Raw genomic sequence first — 26,044 nt, forward strand, 5'->3', positions numbered from 1 at the left:
AAGGACAGGGATGCACCATATCATGCTCATACATCTCATTCCTGCCTTCTCACACAACACACTGTATCAAGGTGTCTTGCTGCCCGACATAATGATAAATATGTCCCCTAGAGTAGCTTGTCAGGTTCTACTATAGATGAAGCTGTTTGCTTCACTATGAGTCACCAAAGAAGTGAATGTGTGGTTAAATGCTCCCAAGGTATGTCATATTGTTATTAATGATGGGGATGTTTTTGTTAACACCTTTTGGTCTCTCTGGGTTTACCGATGCATCATCCCACTTTATGCTCTGGCATAAATGTTACCACAATGACACTAGGGAGTCCTAGCATTCTCCTCATAGTGGGATTTATTGACCGGAATTATTTTTCGAATTTTCAGGTCATTGGTGACACTGTGACTCCTTAGTAGGTTTCTAATGCCATTTTCATGTTTACGATTGCATTTGGACCATCTGTTACAATACTTGGATCTATGTGTCTCCACTTTACCTACAAAGATCACTTTGAGAATAGGATAACCTGTTCTCGTTCACCTCTTTTGCAGTTACCCACAGAAAACTAATTGTGGTAACTTAAAGGAGGAGAAAGGCGTAAGATGGTTGAAACAGTCTTTATTAGCACAAGTAATAACTCGATGACCTCAGCCACAGCTGACAAGCATAAACTCAGCAACTGCCGGTCTCGGGGCTACGCCGGCGCTCGCCTTGGAACACTCGCAGTGGTGACATTCTAAGTGATGTCACCCCGGAGTGTTCCAAGGCGTACAGTGGGACAGGAGGGTGGTGGGTGCAATATTCCAGCTGTAGGTGGACGATACCACACATCCCCCTTCCCTACACAATAAAGTAACTAAACAAAGTTGAGCATTAAAAGAACATGAGCTGCACCATTTGGTTACATATTGCTCAAAGTGTCTAGGAAGTTTAACTACTCTATGGCTGGTTCTTGTAGCAGGGTGGACTACCTTAGAACTCTCCCTAACGGGCAGATCTCCTCGCACCTGGGGTTTGTCTACTCTCCTCTACTCATGCTTAGTGTCTTCATTGGGCGGGTAATACCTAACTACTCTTCCCAGGTTCCAAATCTTCCCTGAGTTTTCACTGCGTTTCTAAAAACCTTGATGATCTTTGTGGGTTTGCTGAACTCAGACCAAGTTGCTCTGCCTGTGGGCGCTTTGATTTTTATATCATCACCTACCTTGAACCCCGCCTCTTGTGTGGAGTGCAATTTATCAAACCTTTCCTTCCTCTCTAACATGACCTTGCGCTGCCTGTCAAGCCCTTTGGACTCCCTAGAGTGATCTGTCCATCCTTTATGCCAACCCTTGCATCCCGGTGAAAGTTTGGTATTGGGTTTTCTTATTCAGAGCAATTCAAAGGGGGTGGCCCCCGTCGTCTGGTGGGAAGTCCAATGGTGACTTTCAGACGTCTCATGATTTCTTCCCACCATTTCAGTCCATTAGTTTTCGCTAACTGGATACTTTCCTTGAGGGTCCTGTTGAACCGCTCGACCATCCCATTGGTCTCTGGGTGGTAAAGCGCGCATCGTTTGTGTTCAATTCCATACTTCTCGAGAAAGTCTCTTATTTCTTTTGAGCACGGTTGCACACCGTTGTCCATCAAAAGGCAACTGGGAAGATCTTCCCTGAGGAATAGTTCCTGTAGAAATTCAACAACTGCTTTTGTGGTGATCTCGGATACCAATTTCATCTGGAGTATAGGTCCATAAGTACTAATACATACGGTGTGCGTATCTCTCCCATCAGTGGGCCTATAATGTCTAGTGCCACTTCAACCCACAGCCCTGAAGAGGGCGGCCTGCACAACATGGGCAGAGCATGCTGTTTCAAGACTTTGGCGCTAACAGTACATTCTTAAAAAAAGAGAGATGACCCCACAAGTTCCAGGGAACAGGGTACTAAAGACCAAAAGTCAAGAAGAATCCCTGGAGAAGAGTATTTACTCACTCACACTAGATATTCTGAGCCTCATTCATAATCACTGGTCACAAACTAATTTATACCGTTCACAGACTTTTATTAAAAAACATTGGCACATATAAATAAAACACAATTCATTACATAATAAATTCTGAAACTCATAGGAGAGACAACTTGTTAATACAATAAAAACAACATTAAAAAACAATTTATCAATGTTTAAAGGTATCCACAGAAAAGGAAGCACAGATTCAACACATCCTATCTAAGTTAGATTTCAAATAAAGCACATGACATTTAAAATTGGAAACAAGACCCCAACAAAAAAACACATTTATAAGTGATACTGATTTCAAGATTCGAAAGCCCTTGTTATATATTGGAACACATCTCTACTTCACAAATAGACCTGATAACAGAGATTTCCTGGGCTTGAATTCTAAGGAACAAGAAAAAGCGTCAACGTGTTTCGGTGTCTCTGCCTTTTGATAATGGCACACCTTCCTCAGGACAATTTTGAAGTAGTTGGGGTTCACCTCATGTGTCCTTTCCTGTGTATTATAAAAGGAATAATTCAATACATGGAATAAACGATTCCTGTTATATTTTACAAAAAAACTGTAGTATTTGCATTTATGTTATGTTATGGAATCTTGTATAGCGCATGGCTACCCCAGCAGCGGGGCGTCCCAGCGCTTGCGGACATACCTAAAACTAATGCGACAGAGGGTGTGTTAAATGGATGCAAACAGCCAAGTTTTTATAAGTTTACGAAATAGCAGATGATTTAAAGTGGCTCGAGCTTTTAGGGGGATGGAGTTCCAAAGCTTAGGGGCCAGGTACCTGAAGGAGCGGCCGCCGGCTCTGCTCCTCCGAATCTTAATGGTACGTGCTAAAGAAAGGTCCACTGAGCGGAGTGCGCGCGTAGGAAATTAGAAGGAGCATGGTCCTTGAAGAGTTTGGGGGCCAGCGCTGTACAAGATTTTGTGAGTGAGACAGAGGGTTTTGAATTGAATGCGTTGCTTTATAGGCAACCAATGAAGTCGCCGGAGAAAGGTGGAAGTGTGACAGGTTTTGGGTAGAGAAAACAAGACACGGGCAGCGGCATTTTGTGCTCTTTGCATCCTGTTTATTGTGGTCGTGTTGGAGCCTAACATAAGGGAGTTGCAATAGTCCAGATGAGAAAGGACTGATGCCTGGACTATGAGTTGACGGGTAGGGGGCTCGAAAAAAAACCAAATGGGTCTGAGAGAGCGCAGACGCCCGTAGCAGATGCCCGCCACTTTTTTGGCATGGGATTCCAGATTGAGCGAGTTGTCAAGCATCACTCCCAGATTTTTAACTAACTCCTTGTCAAGTCAAGTCAAGTCAAAATATTTATATAGCGCACTACATACCCAGAGGGTTTCAAGGCGCTTAGGAAGGGGAGGTGGATTATTTGTCAAATAACCACGTTTTAAGCTGCTTTCTGAACGCTAGGTGATTCTGGGTGAGGCGAAGGTAAGCGGGGAGTGAGTTCCATGTTTTGGCAGCCAGGTATGAGAAGGATCTGCCTCCCATGGTGGTCTTGTTGATGCGAGGTACAGTGGCGAAGGCTTGGCTGGAAGAGCGGAGTTGGCGGGAGGGGGTGTAGAAGGACAGTCGAGAGTTGAGGCAATCTGGTCCGATGTCGTAGAGTGATTTGTGTGCGTGGGTAAGCAGTCGGAAAGTGATCCTCTTATTGACGGGTAGCCAGTGGAGGTCTTTAAGGTGACCGGAGATGTGTTCGTTGCGTGGGATGTCTAATATGAGCCTGGCTGAGGCGTTTTGGATTCGTTGTAGTTTCTTCTGGAGTTTCGCGGTGGTACCTGCGTAGAGGGTGTTTCCGTAGTCCAGTCGGCTCGTGACTAGAGCGTGGGTGACTGTTTTCCTTGTTTCGGGGGGGATCCAGCGAAATGTTTTTCTGAGCATGCGAAGAATGTTAAAGCAGGAAGAGGATACGGCGCTGACTTGTCTGTTCATTGAGAGTGAAGAATCCAGGATGACGCCAAGGTTCCGTGCGTGGTCTGTCGGGATGGGTGCATTTCCGAGGGCTTCCGGCCACCAGGAGTTGTCCCATGCAGAGGGGGATTTACCTAAGATGAGGACTTCTGTTTTGTCTGAGTTCAGTTTCAGACGGCTTTGTTTCATCCATTCGGCGACTTCTTTCATTCCTTCGTGTAGGTTAGTTTTAGCGGTGCTGGGGTCCTTGGTGAGAGATAGGATCAGTTGAGTGTCATCCGCGTAAGAGATGATGTTGAGGTTGTGTTGGCGGGCGATGGCCGCGAGGGGGCTCATGTATACGTTGAAGAGGGTGGGACTGAGTGAGGATCCTTGTGGTACGCCGCAGATGATTTCGGAGGCCTCGGACTTGAATGGTGGGAGGCGGACTCTCTGGGTTCTTCCTGTGAGGAACGAGGTGATCCATTCCAGTGCCTTACCTTGGATTCCGATGTTTCTGAGGCGTTGTAAAAGGGTGCTGTGGCAGACTGTGTCGAAGGCTGCAGAGAGGTCGAGGAGGATGAGGGCGACTGTGTCTCCATTGTCCAGTAGAGTTCGAATGTCGTCTGTTGCTGCGATAAGGGCGGTCTCAGTGCTGTGTTTGGCTCGGAAGCCAGATTGTGAGGGGTCGAGTGATTTGTTGTCTTCGAGGAAGGCGGCGAGCTGGTTGTTGACAGCTTTCTCGATGACTTTGGCCGGGAATGGAAGAAGCGAGATGGGGCGGTAGTTTTTGAGTTCGGTGGGGTCTGCTGTTGGTTTTTTCAGAAGGGCGGTGAGTTCAGCGTGTTTCCAATCTTCTGGGAAGGTAGCGGAGTTGAAGGAGCAGTTGATGACGTCTCGGAGGTGCGGAGCTATGACGGAGTCTGCTTTGTTGAAGATGTGGTGGGGGCATGGGTCTGTGGGGGATCCAGAGTGGATGGAATTCATCAGGCGGATGGTGTCCTCAGTGGAGATTGGGTTCCAGGCGTTAAGGGTGTTAACGGGGGGAAGATGGTCAGTTGATGGTGGGGTGGGTTGGCTTCCGGGTTGGTTGTCAAAGCTGTTGTGGATGTCAGCAATCTTGTTGTGGAAAAAAGAGGCTAGGGAATCGCAGAGGGTTTGAGAGGGGGTGATGTCGTTGGAGTTGGCCGAGGGGTTGGAAAATTCCTTGACGATGTTGAAAAGTTCCTTGCTGTTGTGGGCGTTGTTGTCAAGTCGATCTTTGAATGCTGTTTTCTTGGCTTTTCGGATCAGTTGGTGGTGAGTACGGATGGCGCTTTTGAAGGCGTCCTTGTTGCTGGTGGATGGGTCTTTTTTCCAGGCCTTTTCAAGGGAGCGGCACAGTTTCTTGGATTTCTTGAGGTCGTCGTTGAACCATGAAGCCTTCTTGATGCCAAGTTTGTGTTGACGTTTTTTCAGTGGTGCTAATGTGTCGGCGGTGTTGGATAACCAAAGGGTGAGGTTGGAGGCGGCATCGTTGGCATTAGAAGAGAGGGCTGGGGAGGTTTGAAGGAGTGATGTGGAGATCTGCTCTGTGGTGATTTTGTTCCAGTTTCTTTGTAGAGTTGGTTGGAGGTGGATGATGGGTTTCGGCTTGTTGTAGGTGAAGTGAACGCAGCTGTGGTCAGTCCAGAGGAGATCTGTAGTGTGGCTGAAGGAGACATGGTTGCTGGATGTGAAGATGGGGTCGAGAGTGTGACCTGCGATGTGTGTGGGGGAGGTGACCAGTTGTTTAAGTCCGAGGTTGGAGAGGTTGTCCACGAGGGTGGCGGTGTTGCGGTCGTTGCTCTTTTCAAGGTGGAAGTTGAGGTCTCCCAGAAGGATGTAGTCTTTGGAGGGGAGCGCGTGTGGGGTGATGAAGTCCGTGATGTCTTCACTGAATTTTGCGCGTGGTCCTGGTGGTCTGTAGAGGAGGGTGCCTCTGAGTGTGGTCGTGGGGTCGATGTGGATCTGGAAGTGAAGGTGTTCGGAGTTAGCGAGGTTGGCGTCGGAGCAGGTGGTGATGCGGATGGATTTCTTATGGACGATAGCGATTCCTCCTCCTGTATGGTCGGTGCGGTCCTTGCGAGTGATCTTATAGTCTTCAGGGATAGCGATGGCGATGTCAGGGGCGGAGGAAGCGTTCATCCATGTTTCCGTTAGGAAGGCGACGTCAGGAGAGATGGTGTCTAGTAGGTTCCAAAGGTCAATGGCGTGCCTGTGGACCGAGCGGGTGTTGAGAAGGAAGCATTCTAGGTGGTTGGGGTCGGGAATCTGTGTTGTGGTCGCAGCGGAGATGTTGTCGGTGCCGCTAAATTTGCAGGAGAGGCAGGAGAACGGTCCATGGGTGCGTCCAGGAGCGGCTTGGACGCAGTTGGGGGAGCGGCCGGGGTTAAGGGCTAGGAGGGTGGCGGCATCATAGGTAATGCGGGGGGGCTGGGCAGCGCGAGGGGCAGGGGGTCTAGTGCTGGGCGCGGTCCAGGCGCGGACGGGCGTAGACGGGCTTACCTTTGGCGCACCTTCGGCGTGTCCGAAGCGCGTGGACGCTGCGCGTGGGGGCATTGGCCATAAATGGATGGTGGAGGGGGCGGAGCGTGGGAGGGGCAGCAGCTGGGAGGCGGTAGCAGGGAGGAGGGGCGGGCCAGGGGACACACAACAAGATGGAGGGTCACAGGGCACCGGGGGCTAAAGGCAACATTTCTTAAACCAACACAGCGCGAGGCTGAAATAAATAAATGAAACACACCGCAAGGCAGAATTAATTAAATAAGTGCAGCGCGAGGCGGAACGAAAATGAATAAGCACACCACAAGGCACAATTAATTAAATAAGTGCAGCGCGAGGCGGAACGAAAATGAATAAACACACCACAAGGCACAATTAATTAAATAAGTGCAGCGCGAGGCGGAACGGAAATAAAAATAGCAGGAGGCCACCAATGCTCGTCCCAAGTCTGCGTGCCATTGCCAATCAGGAGTACCTCTGTTTTGGAGGAGTTTAATTGAAGACAGTTGTTGGATAGCCACCTAGATATGGCCAGCATGTCTTCTTGGAACTTCATTTAATCAATCACATTGTTATTGGAGAAATTAAAAATAAGTTGTGTATCGTCCGCATATGATATTAGTTGTATCTTACGTTCCCGGGCCATCACAGCCAGGGGGCGGACGTACACATTAAACAATGTGGGGCTGAGCGCAGACCCCTGAGGCACCCCACATTCAAGGGGGAGCCTGCTGGATGAGTACGGAGGGGCGTGCACCTGGAAGGAACGGTCAGATAGAAATGACGCGAACCAGTCCAGGGCCGTTTCCCTGACTCCGATCTCCCACAGTCTCTCGAGCAGTATCTTGTGGGAGACCGTGTCAAAAGCCGCACTCAAATCCAGCAGAATCAAAATAGAGGTTGTGCCCATATCCAGTGAAGCTTTTAGATGTTCTGTAACTGTTAGCAAGGCAGACTCCGTGCTATGGTTCGCACGGAAGCCATTTTGGGACTCATCTAGGATCCCGTTGGATTCTAGATAGACGGTCAAAGTGTGATTGACATGTGCTTCTGCCACTTTTGCAAGGTAGGGAAGCAGTGAGATGGGACGGAGGCTATCAGGCCGAGAGGGATCAAGTGATGGTTTCTTCAAGAGGGGCACTACTTTGGCATGCTTCCATGATTTAGGGATGGAGGCTAGCTGAAATGACTTATTAATCAGCTCCCGTCCTGCCTGTAAGGCGGACTCACAAAGAGATCTAAACAATTCGGGTTTAATAGGGTCATCTGGGGACCCTGATTTTACTCTTAGTGTAAGGTGTTCCATCCCTGTCCACTCTAAAGATGGAATGGTTAAGAGGGAGTAAGGGAGAATAGCTTGATCACTAGTAGGATTAGGGTACCTCAAGGGGCCGTCTGGTTGTAATAGGTCATATATCCCTTTGACCTTATTAATGAAGAAACAAGATAATTCCTCACACTGTGCATCTGACACTATCGGGTTGCCTATACCATCTGGGGCCTTAGTCAGTTCTTTTACCAGGGAGAAGATAGTTTTGGAATGGTTGGTACTAGCGGCGATCAGGTCAGTATAATATGTGGCTTTATTTTTTTTAATACGTTTATGATATGCCTTAGTAGCCAGCCTAAACTCGCTTTTGGCCAGATGATCATACGACCGTCTCCAAATACATTCTATATAATCGCCGCTATTCCACCTGCCCTGCCTATGGGTCTGTTCTGAACACAGATACAATAGCCTGGGGGAAGGGCCAGGGCTAAAATGGCCGAGGAATCTTCGGTTAGCCAGGTTTCTGTTAAAAACACTACATCAGGGTTGTTGTCAGAGATATGATCGTCAATCTTGAGCACAAATCAAACATGGCTTCCACCCCGGTCTCTTCAACCTTTTTGGTGTCTTTGGGATTGCTGACTTGACCACTCTGTACCTGCCGGACGATTTCATCACACACCCTAGCGGTACTGTCCTTTCCCGGCTTCTTATAGCCTTGACCACTCCAGCAGTACTGCCTAAAGTGACCTTTCCTGCCACATTTGCTTCACATGTATTTAAGCGCAGGGCAATCCTTATCATTCGCCATGTGCTCTTGCTTCCCACACCTATAGCAATTGCCTTTGAATGACCATCCTGCTTTGTTCTCCTTCTGCTCTTTGTGGACCATCTTCTGTTCTTTAACTTCTAACACACTGTCACTTTTTGTCATCACCTTGCTCACCTTGACCTTGTTCTCGCTGGCCTTCCCTTCACTATCCAGTTTAATTTCACTAACACATTGCATAATGTGTTCCACTTGCTTAGCAGCTGTAAGTACTTCTCTAAGTGGTGGGTCATCTTTTAGCCACAACTCCTCACGCACACGTTCAGTCCTGCACGCTAACACAAACTGGTCCCTAATTCCCTAATTCTTTCTTCACATGCACCCCCAAACTTGCACGTTGCAGGCTGTTTGCGTAAATCTGAGACAAAGTTTTCTATAGATTCCTCTTCCTTCTGTCCTCTTTTACAAAAATGGTATCTCTCCATTATAGTGCTAGTCTTAGGTAGGTAGTGTAGATCCAGTTTCTTAGACTTATTTCTAACACATTCAAACCCCTGGCTTCTTGTGCACCTAGCTCTGGGAAAAGCTCAAACACTTCTTCTGCCTCCGCCCCCAAATAATATGACAACAAAGACACTTTTCTTTCCAACCCTAAATTCGGCCCGCACACAACTGCATAGTTCATGAACACCTTTTTCCATTTTTTCCACTGTATCTTAGGTTCCCCTGGGCTCATCAGGAAGAAAGGGGGAGGCACGTTTTGCATGTTGCACAAATGAATCTGTATTCTATCTCTGCAATGCACTAACGTTTGTCCACCCTATGGGTATTAAAATAGTAATGGAACAAAAAATGTCACAAAATACTAACTCACATGGACACCTAGGTCTAAAAGAAGGCAGCGGTTCACAATTGAGCCCACTAGATGGCAGTGTCACATCTTAGTTTGAAGACAGTCAGTGTCTATTTAGCTTAGGTACAGCCCGAATCTTCCTTTGTTCACAATGTGACCAGAAATGTCAGCGGATGATGAAGACACACCTCTGTTACTTCATACAGTCATATCCACAGGACTTGCCACAGCCTTGAATTGTTCCAGGAAATGGCGTGCAACAGCTGATCCTCCAACATGCTGTCTTCTTCTTTAGCGAGCTCGCAGACTCTCGTGACTCCTCCGCACCACTAGTTTGTTAGCGTTGTCACTCACCAATGGATCCGACTTCCCCTCCTGATGTCGCAGGTCGCGCTGTCACACACCGCCAAGCCTCACTCACGGAGAATCGCTTATCCGTCTGTTGAAGGTCACTGTGTAACCTCACAACTGCCGGTCTCGGGGCCACGCCGGTGCTCGCCTTGGAACGCTCGCAGTGGTGACATTCTAAGTGATGTCACCACAGAGTGTTCCAAGGCATACAGTGGGACTGGAGGGTGGTGGGTGCAATATTCCAGCTGTAGGTGGACGATATCACACTAATCAATCAAAATTCTCATTTTGTTTACTTGCAGTTCTTGAGTGTGTGAATACTTCAAGCTTACCAGTCTGCTTGAGGGAGTGCTGTGGCCATATTATCAAGGGCATTTATGTACTATATATGAGACATAATGGACATTTCCAGAATTGCAGCTTTCCTTAAGACCTTCACTGCAAAGTCTTTTACCCTCCCCTGTGCTAAGCCTTTTTTGGGGCTATTTTGGGGGAGTTCACACTTAGATCCCTGTAACTTTTTGATATCATAAGGTATTAACAGCAAATTTGGCGGGGACCCAGAAATTAGCTAAAATACAACTACATTTTGCTTTTTAAAGGAAAAGTGGGAAAAAGGTGCTTCAAATGAAAGCGTCTGTTTTTCCTCAGCTAATGGTATCAACAAAGGGTTTGTTCCCAGCTTTCAGGGACTGACAGACTTTTGTCAGAAAACCAACATTTTTTACACAGTTTTGGCATTCTACTTAGACAGTTTTGACTTGTGTTGCAATGGTATGCCAACTATCAATACAGTTGTTGTAACAACTACATTGTAATGCCATGCGTTGTAAACGCATGCAAAATAAGGTGGCATACTCATCACAAGACAACCTGGTTTTGCAAGGGGGTCACCTGGGTTTTTGGCTCGGGCTCGGCAGCCATCTTGAGAAATCTACCAAACCCACACATTTCTGAAAACTAGACCCCCAGGGGAGTCCAGACAGGTATGGGTTGTATGGGTCCCCCAACGTTTTCCTACCCACAATCACCTGCAAACCTCAAATTTAGCTGAAAACATAATATTTCCCCAAATTTGTGTAGGAAAGTTCTAGAATTTGTGTGGATCCACAAATTTCCTACAACCCAGCGTTCCCGCAGGTCTCTCAAGTTGCTAACACCTTATTCCATCTTAGATCATTAAATTCTGTCGTCGCTGTAATAATGGCCACACATATTTCTTGCGTACATCACTCAGTGCATCTTAGTCTGAGACGTTAATGAACATCCCCAAACTTCTGTATGGGGAGGCATATTTCAATTTATCTTAAATAAAGACAGTTGTCTGCTCTCTAGATCAGCCCAAAGTGGACCGCAAATATCCATAGGTAACATTGTACAGAATAGTAATGGGTCCTCAGTCTATGCAACTAGAAGTTTTAAAGAAATGTCATCACTTTGTTCTTTGAGGGCATCCTTCACTTCAATGGAACATTAGCACAGGGTGTTTGACCACATCAGTGCTCCCAATACACTAAAAGGCTAGCTGATTAGCCTATAAAAAGTTAAACTTGGGGTAGCTGGTCACTAATAAGTAACATGATTTTTAGACCGCATGCCAGACTAAAGAAGGGACTGACCATTACCTCCTTGTTAGTCTTCCTCGTCACATGACTTACATAGTGAGCATCAGCTCCACGACAGAACCCTCCAAAGCAAAAAAAGCCTCCCACCCCCTCCCAACATGGCCGACCAGTCACACCTGACCTCTATAAGAGGCGGACCGGCCCAACCAACAGCCTGTTTTTTTTGTTCTGCGCGATTCTCTCCAGAGGCGCTGTTCAGGTAAGATGGGCCGGCGTGAGCTGGCCCTTGGGTTTTAGGGTTGAGGACCTGCTTTAGCGGTCCCTGGTGCCTTATGCCTGAAAATCCCCCCCCTCTTCCTTCCCCCGGTCCTGTGGGGCCGGTTAGGTGCTGCTATAGCGTACCAGTGGTTTACAGGGGGGGGGGGGGCGGCCGGGGAGGTGAGGTGTTTGGTCATCCCCGTGTTTCCCCAGGTCGTTCCTGAAAGGACCTTGCTCCTTGCCCAGCGCTCCGTTTTGCTTTTGTACGCCTATGCGTGTGCTTGCATGACTCCGATGTGAAGCAGGCATTTGAATGTTACACCCATCGTGTGGCTGGACTGCACTATGGGAATCTCGTATTCCCGGGGTCATTCTCAGCCCCCCTAGTGGGGTCTGCGTGGGGCTTACCCTTCATGTTCTGCTGCTGGAGTGCTTGTGCCGCTGAAGGTTCGAGCCTCATGCCTGTCTTTGGCTCAGCTTTCGTGTGTGTGTGTGTGTTGTTTCTGGGCCTGATTTTACGCACTGTTTTCATGCACCATGAAGGGATTGTAGTCGGCACTTACTGGTGGCGGCGAGGCAACGGGGGCAGGCTCGGTCCGTCCTCGAGGGTCGGCGGGTCCTCGGGGGCTCTGCTGACAGGGTCCGGTGCTCCCCTCAGGCCGGCCTGGGTCTCGGTATCACGGCGCCGGCATTCGTGAGTTTTTTTTCTCCCTTCCCAACGGCCTGCGGCTGATTGCCGCGCTGGGTTTGGCTCCGGCTGGCTCCCGCCTCTTGGGGGCGGGGTTGGATTTTCCGACAGGTGCGATGTGATTGCCTTTGACGGCCGTGCACGCCAGGGTTCCCCTGCGGGCGCAGCGGTTTGAACTGCCTTCTTAGGGCAGCGGACAACGCGTCAGGCTCGTAGTCTGAGGGTCCTGTGTTCGATCCTCAGTGTGGGCATTATTTACATGGTGACTCTCCTTACGGTTTCCTTGTGTAGTCATCCCTGGTTTGAGTCGCACTTCGCGTGATGTCTGTTGACATATATTTAATACTTTTGGAATTCCTTTCCGGGTTCCGGGTGGCCCAATGGTTTGAGCGGCCCTTATGCTGCGAGCTAGCCCGAGTCCAGGGTCCGCTTCCCCGCCTCGGCGGGTATTGAGATCGGTTCCCTCGGCTCTGATGCTTCTGTGCTGTGTTATCAGTCCTGGGCTCGCACTGACCCGTCTGGAAGGCGAGGTTCTTGGGCGCCGGTCTCGAGTGCAGTGTGCTCTTCCGCGCTGCTGAGCCTTCTGGTCTCCTCAGGGTGGCGGGGGTTCTGTCGCCGTCGGCGGGGTCTCCTTCTTTTCCTACGCTGTCCCTTCTGGGGGTCCTTGCGCGGCGGGTTGCCCGGCCCCCTCCTCGCCTCGTCACCCTCTCGGTGGCCCCAGGGGGGGTGTGTGGCCCGATGCGACATAGTCCACGGTCCTGATGGTTCTCGCCTCGGTGCCTATTCCGTTCGTGGAGTCCCATTCTGCTGCTCAGGGCGTTTGCTTGCTTTTTCTCCGCAGCGGCCCCCACTATGCTTGGGATGCCTGGCCTCCACCTTGGGGGTGTCCAGGAGTGGTCGTATGGGGGGGAAAGCCGGGATGGGTTCCACAGCGGCATTCGGACAAGTGCCTTGTGCCCCTTGCGGGTGTGTGGTGCGCGGTTCTGGTATCAATTTACGCTACTGAGTAGTTTTACACTGGGAGGTCTCGCATAGTCGTGATTCGTTCCATGTTATTTTCACTGGGTGCGTTCTCTACGCATGTCTCCGGACTCCCTCCCTGCGTCTGTTGTGATGGGCGTTGTGGAGGTGGGTTGGTCACCGTTGCCGCTCTGGGGGCCGCGAGGCTGGCTCGGCCATCTGGTCTGGCTGCGTCCTTGTCGGCGGTGACTGAGTTTTCTACGGGCTGTTCTGGCTGTCTCCTGTCCTTTCATTTTGGGGCCCGCTCCCCTGGGCGCGGCCTACCTTCGGTCTCCTCGTCCGCCTGTGTGTGTGGGCGTCCCGCCCTTGCATGGGTGGGGCCTTTCGGCCATTCCTCCCTGATTACAGGGTGTCGGTCTTCGCGAGGAGCGTTCGGGTTTGGCTTCCGGGCCCGTGTTTCGGCTATTCCCGGTCTGGTACTGGTGCTGCCGCTCCCTTTTTCGACCCTAGATCCTGGCTTCGGCCATCTCTCTCCAGGGGGTTCCCTGGGGGGGGGGGGGCTGTTGCCTCCGTTGCGTCCCGTCTTGGGCCGTGGCTGTCGCGGTTCTTGGGCTCTTCGGGCTTGCTGGCCGGTGTCTGGTCTTGCTGGTCTTGCGGACTTTCCGCGGGGTCCCTCCTTCTCGGCGGGTTTGGATACCTACTCCTTCCCTTGTCTACACTGAAGGGGTTTCTGGGCCCTTGGGTTGGCCTGTGAGGCCGGCCTGCGAGTGGGGGTTCCCACTCTCGGTTGCTGGTGCTTCCGTTGGGCTTACCTTCTGGCCCGTGGGAACCTATGGCATTACCGCCCTAACTGCACCTGATCTCGTCTGCTTTCGGATATTCAGCGGGGTCGGGCCTGGTTGGTACCCGGATGGGGGCCTGCCTGGGGATACCGGGTGCTGTAGGCTCTGGGACATGTGCTCCTGGCCCGCCTGGTGGATCTTCTTCGCCAGGAGGGGGTCTTGGTGTTCCCTGTCGGGACGTGTGATACATCTCGGCCTCGTCTTTTTCATGGGTGAGTCTTCACGTCAGGCGGTGTCTCCCCTCCGTCGGCTCCTGCTCTATGTGCGGTGATCCCTTCGGTTCCCGTCTCGGGCTTGTCCTCCTTCGGGGGTCGTGTGCCTGGACCCGGTCCTCCCCTCTGGTTCGTTCAGGGGGGGCGTCCTTTGGCGCCGGGTCATTTTGGGGTCGTTGGGATCTCCTGCAGTCCCGCTGCTCCTCGTGCTTCGGGAGTTGCTGGCAGTCATCCTGGCCTGCCGTCTTTTGCACCTTTGCTTCATGGTCCCCGTGTCTTGGTCGGGTCAGGCGACCTGGGGAGGTGGAGCGGTGTCAGCCTTCGGAGGGGGTGCTAGGTTCGCTCCTTTGGTTTACATTCTCGGGGGTTGTTCTCTTAGGCGGAGTCGTCGGTCCTGTCCCTTCGGGCTGTTTTTCCCCCGGGGTCCGACTATGTGGAGGCGGTTCGACTGAGTCGGATCTTTCCTTCGTTGCCTTGTCTCTACCTGTCCCCGTGGGTGTTTCAGCGCCTGGTGTCTCGTTTCGGTCTACCTCTGGTGGATCTGTTCGAGGACGGGGACTCGGCCCTCCTGCCCGGATTCTGCTCTCTCCTCCCGGGACCGGGGGTATGGCGGGTGGATGCCCTGTCGTTCGCTTGGCCTTCCGGTCTGCTGTCCGCTTTCCCCCCGTTCACCCTGATCCCCTGGGTCCTCTGCATGATTCGCTTGGACAGGGCCAGGGTGCTCCTGGTGGTTCCCGGCTGGGTCCGCCGCCCCTGGTATCCTCTCCTTTGCGAGCTGGCGGTTCAGGCCTACTGGCCGATCCCGGATCTGCCTTTTCCGTTGATGGGCCCCCCGCTCCCGGTGTCGGTGTTGCGCCGGCTCCATCTGCAGGCCTGGCTCTTGTGCGGGTGACGCTGCTTGCTCGGGGGTGTTCTTCTGGGGCTGTGGGTTTCCTGCTGGGCTCCCGCAGGTCTTCCACATTATCTTCCTATGCCCGGCACTGGGCTTCTTTCTCGCATTGGTGCGGTCGGCTTGGTGCTGACCCCGCCACCATGGACCCCTTGCGGGTCTTGGATTTCCTGGCGGGGGGTTTTCCTTGGGCTTGACCCCTTCTTCCCTGAGGGCCCAGTGGGATGCCTTGCGGGCCTTCCGCAGTCCGGTTTTCGACGGGCTGGATTCCCTGGTGGTTCGCTTGGCTCCGGAGTTGTTTTCTCCGGCGCCCTCGGACGCTCTGCCTGTCTCCCCCTTGGGATCTCCCTCTCGTTCTGCGAGCACTTCAGGGTCCGCCCTGTGAGCCCCTGGCCTCGGTGGCTTTGCGGTTCCTCACCTCTTTGATGGTTTTTTCCTGGTGGCAGTGTTGTCTGCTGGGCGACTGGGCGTGCGGGGGTCGTTCCTCCGCTCCCCTCCCTTCTTGCGGGTTTTGCCGGACAGATTGTTTCTCCGGCGTGTCCCCCATTGCCTTCCCGGGGTTCCTTCCCTGGTGACACGGGCTCGGGAGGGGTCATTACCTTTTGTTCCGCCCGTCACGGATCCTTCCGTGTCCTTGCTTGTTGTCCGGCGTGCTGTTTTGGCTTCTCTGGAGCGCACGTCTTCCCTTTCCCGGTGGGATTGCCTGTTTGTGACTTTCGGTCCAGTTCATTCGGGCCACATGCCCGCTCTTTCCACCTTGAGTCACTGGCTTACACAGGCTATCATCCTTTCCTATGCTTCGCTGGGTGCGGTGGTTCCGGCGAGGGTCCTGGGTCGGTCCACGAGGTGGGTTTCTGTGTCCTGGGCCTCCTTCGAGGGTGTCTCCTCTGTGGAGTTTTGTTGGGCGGCGTCGTGGTCGTCCCCCCTCATGTTCATGGAACTCTATCGCGTTGTCTTGGGGGTGCTGTCCCTGGGGACTTCGCTGGGGCCGTTCTGAGTGCAGGAGCTGCGGCTCCTTGATGGCCTATTTTGTCTTTCTGTCTTGATTCGGGTTTCCTGTGATCCCTGTTTTCTTTTCATTATTCTGATTCAACCTTGTGTTGGTTTCTCTACATCACCGTGTGGTGTTGTTCTTATGGTGGACAATGAAGCCTTGTTGGCTTGGGTATTTGCTCACTATGTAAGTCATGTGGCGAGGAAGACTAACGAGGAGGTAATGCCCCGGTTACTTACCGGTAATCTTCATTACTCCGAGTATAGTCTTCCTCGCCACATGAGTTCCCTCCCCCCCTCCATGTCTGGCTATCGGCTTCATTGTTTGCTTGGTAGATCAGGCTGTTGGTTGGGCCGGTCCGCCTCTTATAGAGGTCAGGTGTGACTGGTCGGCCATGTTGGGAGGGGGTGGGAGGCTTTTTTTGCTTTGGAGGGTTCTGTCGTGGAGCTGATGCTCACTATGTAAGTCATGTGGTGAGGAAGACTATACTCGGAGTAATGAAGATTACCGGTAAGTAACCGGGGCATTAATCCAAAATAGCCTAATGCACTATGTACAGAAGATGTGAAATCATACATAAGTCACTTATGGTCCGCCAATAAGTGGGTGAACAGTTCAATGTTAGTCTTGTGGCAATAAAAGATGCCCACAAGAGTACTTGCCTACTGAGTTTTGCCTGTCATTTCCTCTGGACTATGTGGATTAATCAATTTTAGGATCCATCTCTGCACTAAGATTTTGCTTAAAATAATTAGCAGGTTTTGAAACAAAATTGAACTTTGCCCCTGGAAGGACTATAAATTGAAGCAATGGTGAAGAATGTGTTAATTATCAGGGCCAGCTTCCTTTCCTCACCCAATTTTGATACAGATCTATAAATGCTTAAGTAGCAGTGTGAATACAAATTAGTAGATATATAGTTAGTGTGGTCTGGTTAGCAAGCTGAAAAGAGTGTGAATGGTTGTGTGCTACTCATAATTATTTTAAATGTGGTGAATACGCTGCAAATGAAAGTTGTAACTACAACTTTATAATTTCTAACGATTGTGCTGTTAAAATTTGATTTGTATAGAGGAAAAAATGTTTTCTTAACTATAAATAAGCTTTAACCTTTAGTTTTGTCTTTAAAGTTCAACATGTTTTCAAATTGTTAATAAAAATGGGTTTTAAATCATAGAGTTCGGTGTCATTGAGTGGAGTCGGTGTCATTATAAGGAGTGTTGTACCATGGAGTGGAGGAAAATGTCATACAGAGTGGAGTAGAGTGTGCTAGAGTGGAGCGGTGTCAAAAGGAGTTTCGAACAGTGGCATAGAGTGGGGTAAAGTATTGCAGAGTGAAGTGTAGTCGATGGGAGTTCCAATGGATAGAGTGGATTAAAGTGCCATAGAGTGTAGTGGTATGTTGTGGAGTAGAGTACGGTGGAGTGGAATAAAGTGGCCTGGCAGAGCATAGATTGTAGTAAAATGTCATAGACAGGAGTAGAGTATAAAAGTTTGGAACCGTGTAAAAAATGATCAGGACAATCAATTGTCTCATGCATTGTGCAAGAAGTAAGAGTCAACCAGAAACTTCAAGCATGGACATACCTAAATAAAGCTAATGAAGAATTTGGAATAACATCATTTTGGGAAAATACAATCACCCAGGAAAGCTTTAAAAAAAACATTAATAAACTGGTTATTCATCTATCGCTCCTAAAAGACAAAGAACTATTGGTAAAAAGAAAGCACTCATGGCCAATTGTAAACGACTATAAAAAAAAAAGCAAGTCCAAAATTACCTTCAAACTCCCTAGTCCGTCCAAAGTAAGCGAACATTTATAATAGTACGCTTTGGTCCATGGCCAGGTTTGTGCCATCTTCCACCTTGGAAGTCAACTGAAGGCAATATGATATGTAGGTTATGTAAAGGGGGACAAGAAGATATTTTGCACTTGGTTTGTCTGTGCCCTGCAATAGAAGCAGAAAGGAAAGTAATCCTCAGGCGGTTATTTAACGCTAGAGGCATAAGAACTTGTAGACAAGCAATAATGGCAAGTCTAAGCCCGAACAATCTACTAATGAATGCTGCTTTTGTAAAATTTTTAACTGTGATTGCGAAAGGCCTTAAGGGAAATTTTATGTAGATTTCCTCTTTTAAAAGATTAGCATTATTATCTGTATGATGTTCTTAAAATTTTTATTGTTGAAGATATTTTAATGTGTACTTCTTTGTAAGATTTTAATTAATCAAACAAATAAAATTAAACTTGAAACTTGAGTAGAGTATAGTTTCATACAGTGGAGTGGACTGCCATGTTTTACAGTATTGAAAAGTGTCAGATAGTGGAGTAGTGTGACGCGGAGTGTATTGGTGTGTTGTAGAGTCGAGTGGAATGGAGAAGAATAGAGTCCAGTACAGTGTGGCAGAGGGGAGTGGCATTGAATGTTGTAAAGTTGATAGTGGAGTGGACTACAGTAGAATAGCATACAGTGGATTGTCTTAGACTATAGTGGTATACAAAGGAATTGTGATCAGTCTACTGTTGTACAGTGGAGTGGTGTAGAGTGGAACAGTATATAGTGAAGAAGTGTACAGTGGAGGGTGGCATAGTGGAGTGCATAGCCTTGAGTGGCATACAATGGAGTGGGGTAGAGTGGAATACCATACAGTGGAGAGGTGTAGATTGAGTTGAGTACAGTGTAACGGTGTAGGGTTGCCCGCATACAGTGGAGTGGTATACAGTGGACTAGAGAGGAGTGGAGTGGTGTACAGTGGAATAGAGCACAGTGGAGTACTGTACAGTGAAGTGGTATACAGTGGAGTGGCATACAAGGAAATGGCTTAGAGTGGAGTGGGGTCTAATGGAATAGCATAGACGGGAGTGGCGTAGAGTAGAGACGCATACTCTGGAGAGACTGAGAGTGAAGTGCAATGCAGTTGAATAGTGTACAGTGGATTGCCATAGAGTAAAGTGGCATACAGTGGAATAGCACCCAGTGGAGGGCGTACAGTGCAGAGGCGTAGAGTGGAATAACGTACAGTGGAGTAGTGTATTGTAGAGCGCCATAGAATGGAGCGGCATAGAGGTGAGTGGGGTACAGTGAGATACCATACAGTAGAGTGGCCTAGAATGGAGTTGAATGCAGTGTAATAGTGTAGACTTGAGTGGTGTACAGTGTAAAGTGGTATTCAGGAGAGTGGCTTACAGTGGAATAGCATATAGAAGAAAAAAGAGGAGTGGTGTAGAGTGGAATAGATTACAGTGGAGCACCATACAGTGGGGTGGCATATAGTGGAATGGCATGCAGTGGAGTGGTGGACAGTGGAGTGGGGTAGAGTGGAATAGCATATAGTGGAGTGGCATAAAGTGGAGTGGTGTCCAATGGAATAGCACATAATAGTACTCACATAGAGTGGAGTGGCAAGCCGAGTGGTTTACAGTGGAATATAAAATGGTGTTGTAGAGTGGAGTGGCATGCAGTGGAAGAGTGCATCGTGGAGTGGCATACAGTGGAGTGGCATACAGTTGAGTGGCATAGACGTGAGAGACATACATCAGAGTGTGGTAGGCTGAACTACCATACAGTGTGCAGCGTAAAGTGGAATTGCGTATAGTGTAGTTACATAGAATAAAGTAGCGTACAGTGAAGTGGCGTACAGTGGAATATTGTAGAGTGGAGTTCAGTGGAGTGGCGTGGAGTCGAATTGAATAGAGTTGAGTAGTATACATTCTTGTCAAATACAGTGGAATAGCTTAAAGTGGTGTGGTGCACAGTGGAGTGGCTTACTGTGGAAGATCATAGTGGAGTGGCTTAGAGTGCAGTACCGCACAGTAGAATAGTGTAAGGTGGAGTACAGTGGAGTTTTGTAGAATAGAATAGCGTACAGTGGAGTAGCGCACAGTGGAGTAGCATACAGTGGAGTGGCATAAACTGGAGTGGTGTACAATGGAGTGGGGTAGACTGAATGCTTTAAAGTGAAGTGGCATAGTGGGAAGTGGCATCCAATAAAACAGCATAGAATGGGGTATTATAGTCTGGAGTTGAATTCCAGGGAGTGGGTGGAGTGAATATAATAAAGTGTAGTGGCATAGGGGAAAGTGGCATCCAATGGAATAGCATTGAATGAATTAGCATACAGTGGAGTGGCATACATTGAAATAGTGTACAGTGGGGTGTCATAGATTGGAGTGACGTTCAGTGGAATAACATTGAGTGCAGTGGTGTACAGTGCAGTGGTGTACAGTGGAACAGCACATAATGAAGTAGCTTGGAGTGGAGTGGCATAAAGTATAGTGGCATTGACTGGAGTAGCATACAGAGGAGTGGGCTAGAGTGGATTAACATACAGTGTAGTGCCGTGAAGTTGAGTGGCATCCAATGGAATAATGTATAATTGAGTGTCAGTGAGTGGAGTTGTTTACACTGGAGTGGGGTAGAGGGCAGCAGTGTACAGTGGAGTGGCATCCAGTGGGACAGCATACAATGTAGTGGCATACAGTGGCAAGATTACTGCTAAGTGAAGCTGTATACTGATACTGATGGTGCTACAGATTTGTATACCTTCATGTACTACTCAGATTTTTGCAATGGCTAATTTAGCTGTGAACTTTCTGCTCAGAAAGTCGAACCTCCAGTTAAGCATCCATCCTCCAGCCATCAGCATCAAGACAAGACAAGCTGTGAACAGTGAGTGGATCTTCCCCTGAGAAATCAGAGATGCTAGCTGAAGTTTCCAGGTAGCGCCCACATACTCCCACTGTAAATCATGGACTGTGTGTCACGGTGCCGCATAGTATTGGTTGGCTCACTAGACGTGGCTTAGTGCTGCCTCCTCATCCCCGCCATTGCTACACGTTCTCCACCCTTAGAGACCCTTTATCTGGACGGAGAGCCTCAAGGGGGGTTGATTGGCATAGGGAGTCTTGTTGCCTGAAGTTAAGGCTAGGAAAAGTGCGGCCGGGGGGGTGTGGAATGGCAGCTGGGCTGGACTGTGCAGAAAACTCGCCGATTCAATGACTCAATGAACCTGGGAACAGAGAGTAGGAAGGTAGAGTCTAGTACAAGAGTAGTTCTACTGTAGGTGATCGGCCTCAGAGCACCTGGCTACCCACAGACATTTTCAGGAAAGCAGGCAACTGAAGGAATGATGAGGCTTTTGTCCTTGGTCTTTGTGGACCCCACTTCCTCTGAGTTACTCCACATCAATGTGCCTCACTCTTGCACAACAGCACAAGATTGCCTATGCTCGTTAGTGTCAAGTACAAGGCACTGTCAGAACTCTTTTAATGCAAAATGATTGATAATCATTGCAATGATCTGAATAATGCAACATAATTCTGGGCACATGCTATGTAGCTGCTAAGGCAACAACACCCTAAGCCATAATAAGCACAACCTCATCCTTCACTGTCTCTCTTCAGCTTTAGCTTCTGCTTAGAGTTACTTTTTCCAATATCCTCAATACCTTATTTAAGTTGGATGAGATAAACAAGAGCATGGTTGAAGCTCCAACGGGGAAGGAATATGATGACAAGGCCCAATGCCACAAAATCGTCATTGAAAAGCTACTGGCTATCTACTTCCACTACCCCAACATCACTGCTAATACAATCAGGGAAATGAAGGCTCATATGAAATCTAGAAAGGTGCATCGTAGTGGGGGAGCTGAAACATGTTGATAAACTTGAAATATGCTCACATAGCTCACCAACAGTACTGATCCCTGAGCCTATTAAAACGCAACATGGGCTCCAAGAATCCCCCGGGTCTTGCCCAGTTTGACCAACTTTGGGAACTGAGGAACAACAAATGCTGACAAACACTAAGAAACATTGCAACCCAACTTCAATTTCAGTTCCTCCAAAATGGCCCTCTGAAACTTTGATAATAATCCGGAGCTTCAATGAGGGAGGGAGGACAAAGAAGTCCCTCCCACTCAAGTTAGAACAGCGATTAAAGAGTGTTGCAATTCTAATCATACAGACTGGGACTCACCCAAAAATAGTTGAACCAGAACACCCAGAGCAAAGCACAAAACCCACAGGACCAAAACTATTAATATAAATAAATGTATCTACTAGGTAAAATACTTCATAGCTCCCCCAAGACCTCAATCATAGCGTCTTCAGTTAGAACACTAAACTCTATGGCAACGCTACTGACTACAATAGTGGAAGCGATAAACCTGCAATCCCTAAGATGGACGTACGAATTGACATACTTTCAAGAACTGTGATCCAGCTTCAGAGTTCCGACAAAAAGGTGACCTGCCCTATGGCAAGCCCCTCTTCTACCGCACACTGTTTCTGTGGAGATATTATTGAGAAATTGGCAACATTACCTAGCATCCCTCACACAATGATCACAGGTTAGATTTAGATCTAAAGAGAAATTCAGATGCATGCAACAGCTCATATTCTCTCAAACCAGGGTCTGGACAAACATGTATCGCATCCGCATGGCTCAAGTGAAGCCAGCACTGATAATTCTTCTGATAGCCAATCCAATATTTGAGCTGGCTTTGCATCCAGTTCGCCTACTATGATAAGCTCTCAAAATATTTGCAATCTCAATCAACAACTATCACCTTATCAGCTATGGCATTAAATTCACAGGGAGAGGGATTTTGCCTGAAAGCACCAAATTCCCAGATCACTGAGGTTTTGGTGACCAACTTAGCATCCCAGGAAATCAATATAATGCATAAGTGCCCTGGAAACTTAACAAGATAAAATTTAAAATGTCAAATAAATGTAAACCTATTAGTTATATTGCACTATTCTTCAATTTAAAAAAACAGAAGTTTATACAAAACCTTGAGAACAAAATCAACCGCTCAGAGAAGCCGGCCAACTCTGAATCTATGCAAATATATCCTACAAAGCCCCAGAGAGTCTTCATCCTACAGAGCACTTCCCTGCTTACTCTGTGTGATCACAAGCAGGTCTCTGCTATGAGGCTGCAAATATGGGCTCTACCCTCAAGTGTGATAACATCTCCCAAATGGATAAATCTTACAGCAAATACATCTGCACAACAGGCGCCAAGGGTAAGGGAAACATTGATGAATTCCAAGTTAGACAATCTAGCACCTGCACCTATAGAATGAGCAATAGAGGCTGAAACACAAAGTAACTTAGAGCAAGTAGATGGAAGTTTCTAGGCTCACTCTTGGGATACGATGTCTAAAACAGAGATTGTGTTCAATAATCCTTGCGCCAGATATCAAGTCCTGGCACTCAAGTTGCTTCCACAATCTATGCCAACAAATAGGATGAATTCAATAGAACATCGTTTAATTGTGACTGTGAACATAATCAAGCATCAGAAAACTCTAGCATCAAAAGAGCAAGCTGCTTGAAGCATTTGGAACAAGGATCTCAGAGCAATTTGCCTGCTTATGAAAGCCTTATCCTCCAAGATCACTGGAGACCTCACCTAATTGTTCAAAACTCTTCACACCCCTATATGATAGCGAAGTCGCACATGACATACCTAATCAGGGAATGATCTTCTCTATATTTGCTGAAATTGAGGCCCTTTCAAACATTAAATCAAGTAACATGCAGTGCGTCACCATTTCAGGGTGATGTGGAACATTTTAGGACCCTATTGAAATGTTCTCAATTCATGCCCTTATATAGGTATAAATCACCATATCCTTATATAGGCAGCAGAATCATAACCATATTTAGACATAGCTCATGCAATCCAAATGCGGCAGGGCTACTTCCATTAGTTCTGTAAATCTACAACGATTTCTTGGAAAACTTGGCTTCAGCAGCTAGGGACTTCCCCTTGCTCGAACACTGACTTGGCCAAGAACTCATGGAGTTTTTAAAGAACTGAGACTTTTTCATGGCGTTATTATGTCCGCCTTTACATCAAACTTGGTACCTTCAAGGTATAAATATGCCCACACTTGCCATAGAAAACACACGGTGGTATGGAACAGTTTGACTATCTACTTGCCCAAAGCGCCCTGCTTCAGCAAGTGCCGAAGGAAGCTGACCCTCCAGCAGACGTACTGAGCTGTCTTTTTTCCTGCTGGGAAATCCAGCTCCAGTGATTCCAAGCTACCCTTACGGTTTGTTGGGAAATCGAGTCCAGAGCCTGACCATCTTCTTTCCAAATCAAGGAACAAACCTGATTAGACCCTAGGAGAAATCTTGGACAGATTCTTGGCAAAATAATGCTCCATTTAGGTTACACTTCACTTACTTCTTCCCTCATACTGAGCTTAGGTTAGGTACATCGGGGTAGGTGTATTTTAGAAGTACTAGTTGAGTACTTTTAGCCTTCTTGTGAACTTGAGAACATTTCCAGTGGCTTCTGAGCTAGTTGGCACTCACAATTAGGTCTAATATACTTCGATAGAGACCTAGTAGACATAAGTCCTACGTCACATCTATAGGATATATTACTCAAATGCCAGAAGCCTATTGGGAATATAGGAACTACACTACATGACGCCCAACGTTTGGTAAGGCACTCATTTAACACTAGATACTAGAGTAACTCAGTCGTGCTTTTCACAGAGACCCCTTTATCCTGTAAAAAAAACTCCAATAGACGTCTGGAGTGGGTTAAAGGATAAAATATCCACCACATACTGAGTAGGACGAAAAATTCTATGTATTAGATTTGGTTTTGTTCAACGTTGAAGGATACAGTGTTAAAAAATATTGTGCACCTTACCTTTATTTCCATTAAACTTGCTCTGCAAACTTTCATTAAACAATGTTGACTAGCGACAACACCGAAGCAGGTGGATCTGGAAATCCTCGACCAGGTTTTGACACCACAGTGTTTAATGAAGACGACATGGATGCTATAATCATCCCGGAAAATGTAAGGAATAAAGCTTATAGAAAATGGCCAATCAGCAAGAGGTGGTACAGTCATATTTGTCATAGAGGCACATGGATATTGGTAGACAGAGGTATTCTATTCATGGATTATCTTTTCACAAGCAAATCCAACCACACGTGTTCCACTTCTACAAGATGGAGGAACCTCCAGCGGAATACGCTCCTTTTGAGGACATTGAAATTCCACCAACTTACCAAGAGCATCAGCTCTGGTTTAAAGGAGCCCTACAACATCAAAATCACATTACTTGGCTCGGACCACTAGGTAGACCAGGAGCAACATGGCCAGTACTAGCCAGCTATACACCACATCCGGACATTGAAAGAATGACTGATGTAGAACTGTTAGCTCAGCTAAAACAAATAATTAAAATCCATAGACAATTGGTACAATATGTCATGCGGACTCTAACAGTCCAACCTGCTATAATAATTCCACAGCACACCCCTCATCAGGGGAACACAAACAAAATTACACCACAGACTATACAATCAGTCATTGGTAAGTTGCCTGCAAAAAGGGAACAAATTCCATTCTGGCTAGCTCAAAAAAATACTCAAATAGAGGCAGTATTTCCAGATAGTACACCTCATGAGAAACACAGGATTTTACCACAGGATTTTAACAATCTGTTTACCAATGCGGATCGCACCACACGTGGATGACTGTGACACTTGGGGTACAGTCTTTGCTTCAATCTACACAAAAACACATGGCGTTCCGTCAATGGCGGTAATACCTGACATCCTGAAACAGATTCAAAATGAATACGGCCAGAACCTGCCTTGAATCTTGGTATGAAATTACTAAAAGATTACAAATAGGTTTCGGCTAACTTATTAGCTAACATTGAAGGTGAAGCAGCATCCGTGGCGATCGCCGAAAAATTAAAGAACTTGATATTACCGAGCAACCGTTTTACCTTGCTAGAATTATTGAAAAAGCCTATGAAGAACTAGGAAGAGATAGTTTAGGTGGGAAACCAGTAAAACCTGAACTGACAGAAAATCCTGAAAAAGTTTTTATCAAAAACCATCTCACTACACCTAAAAAGAAGTGAGAAAATAGTAGACAGACACTTCCTAAAGAGAAACGTTCTCAATCCAGAGGCAGA

At 47.9% G+C, this 26,044-nt stretch overlaps 1 protein-coding gene across 1 annotated transcript in view; it reads left to right on the forward strand.

Annotated features, from left to right (window-relative positions):
* Positions 1-26,044, forward strand: part of LOC147700822 (putative DBH-like monooxygenase protein 2) — a 166,927-nt gene that overhangs the window by 76,281 nt on the left and 64,602 nt on the right. The window lies entirely within an intron of this gene.

This window comes from Lissotriton vulgaris, chromosome 7 (genome assembly GCF_964263255.1).
Source record: "Lissotriton vulgaris chromosome 7, aLisVul1.2, whole genome shotgun sequence".
Taxonomy (NCBI): domain Eukaryota; kingdom Metazoa; phylum Chordata; class Amphibia; order Caudata; family Salamandridae; genus Lissotriton; species Lissotriton vulgaris.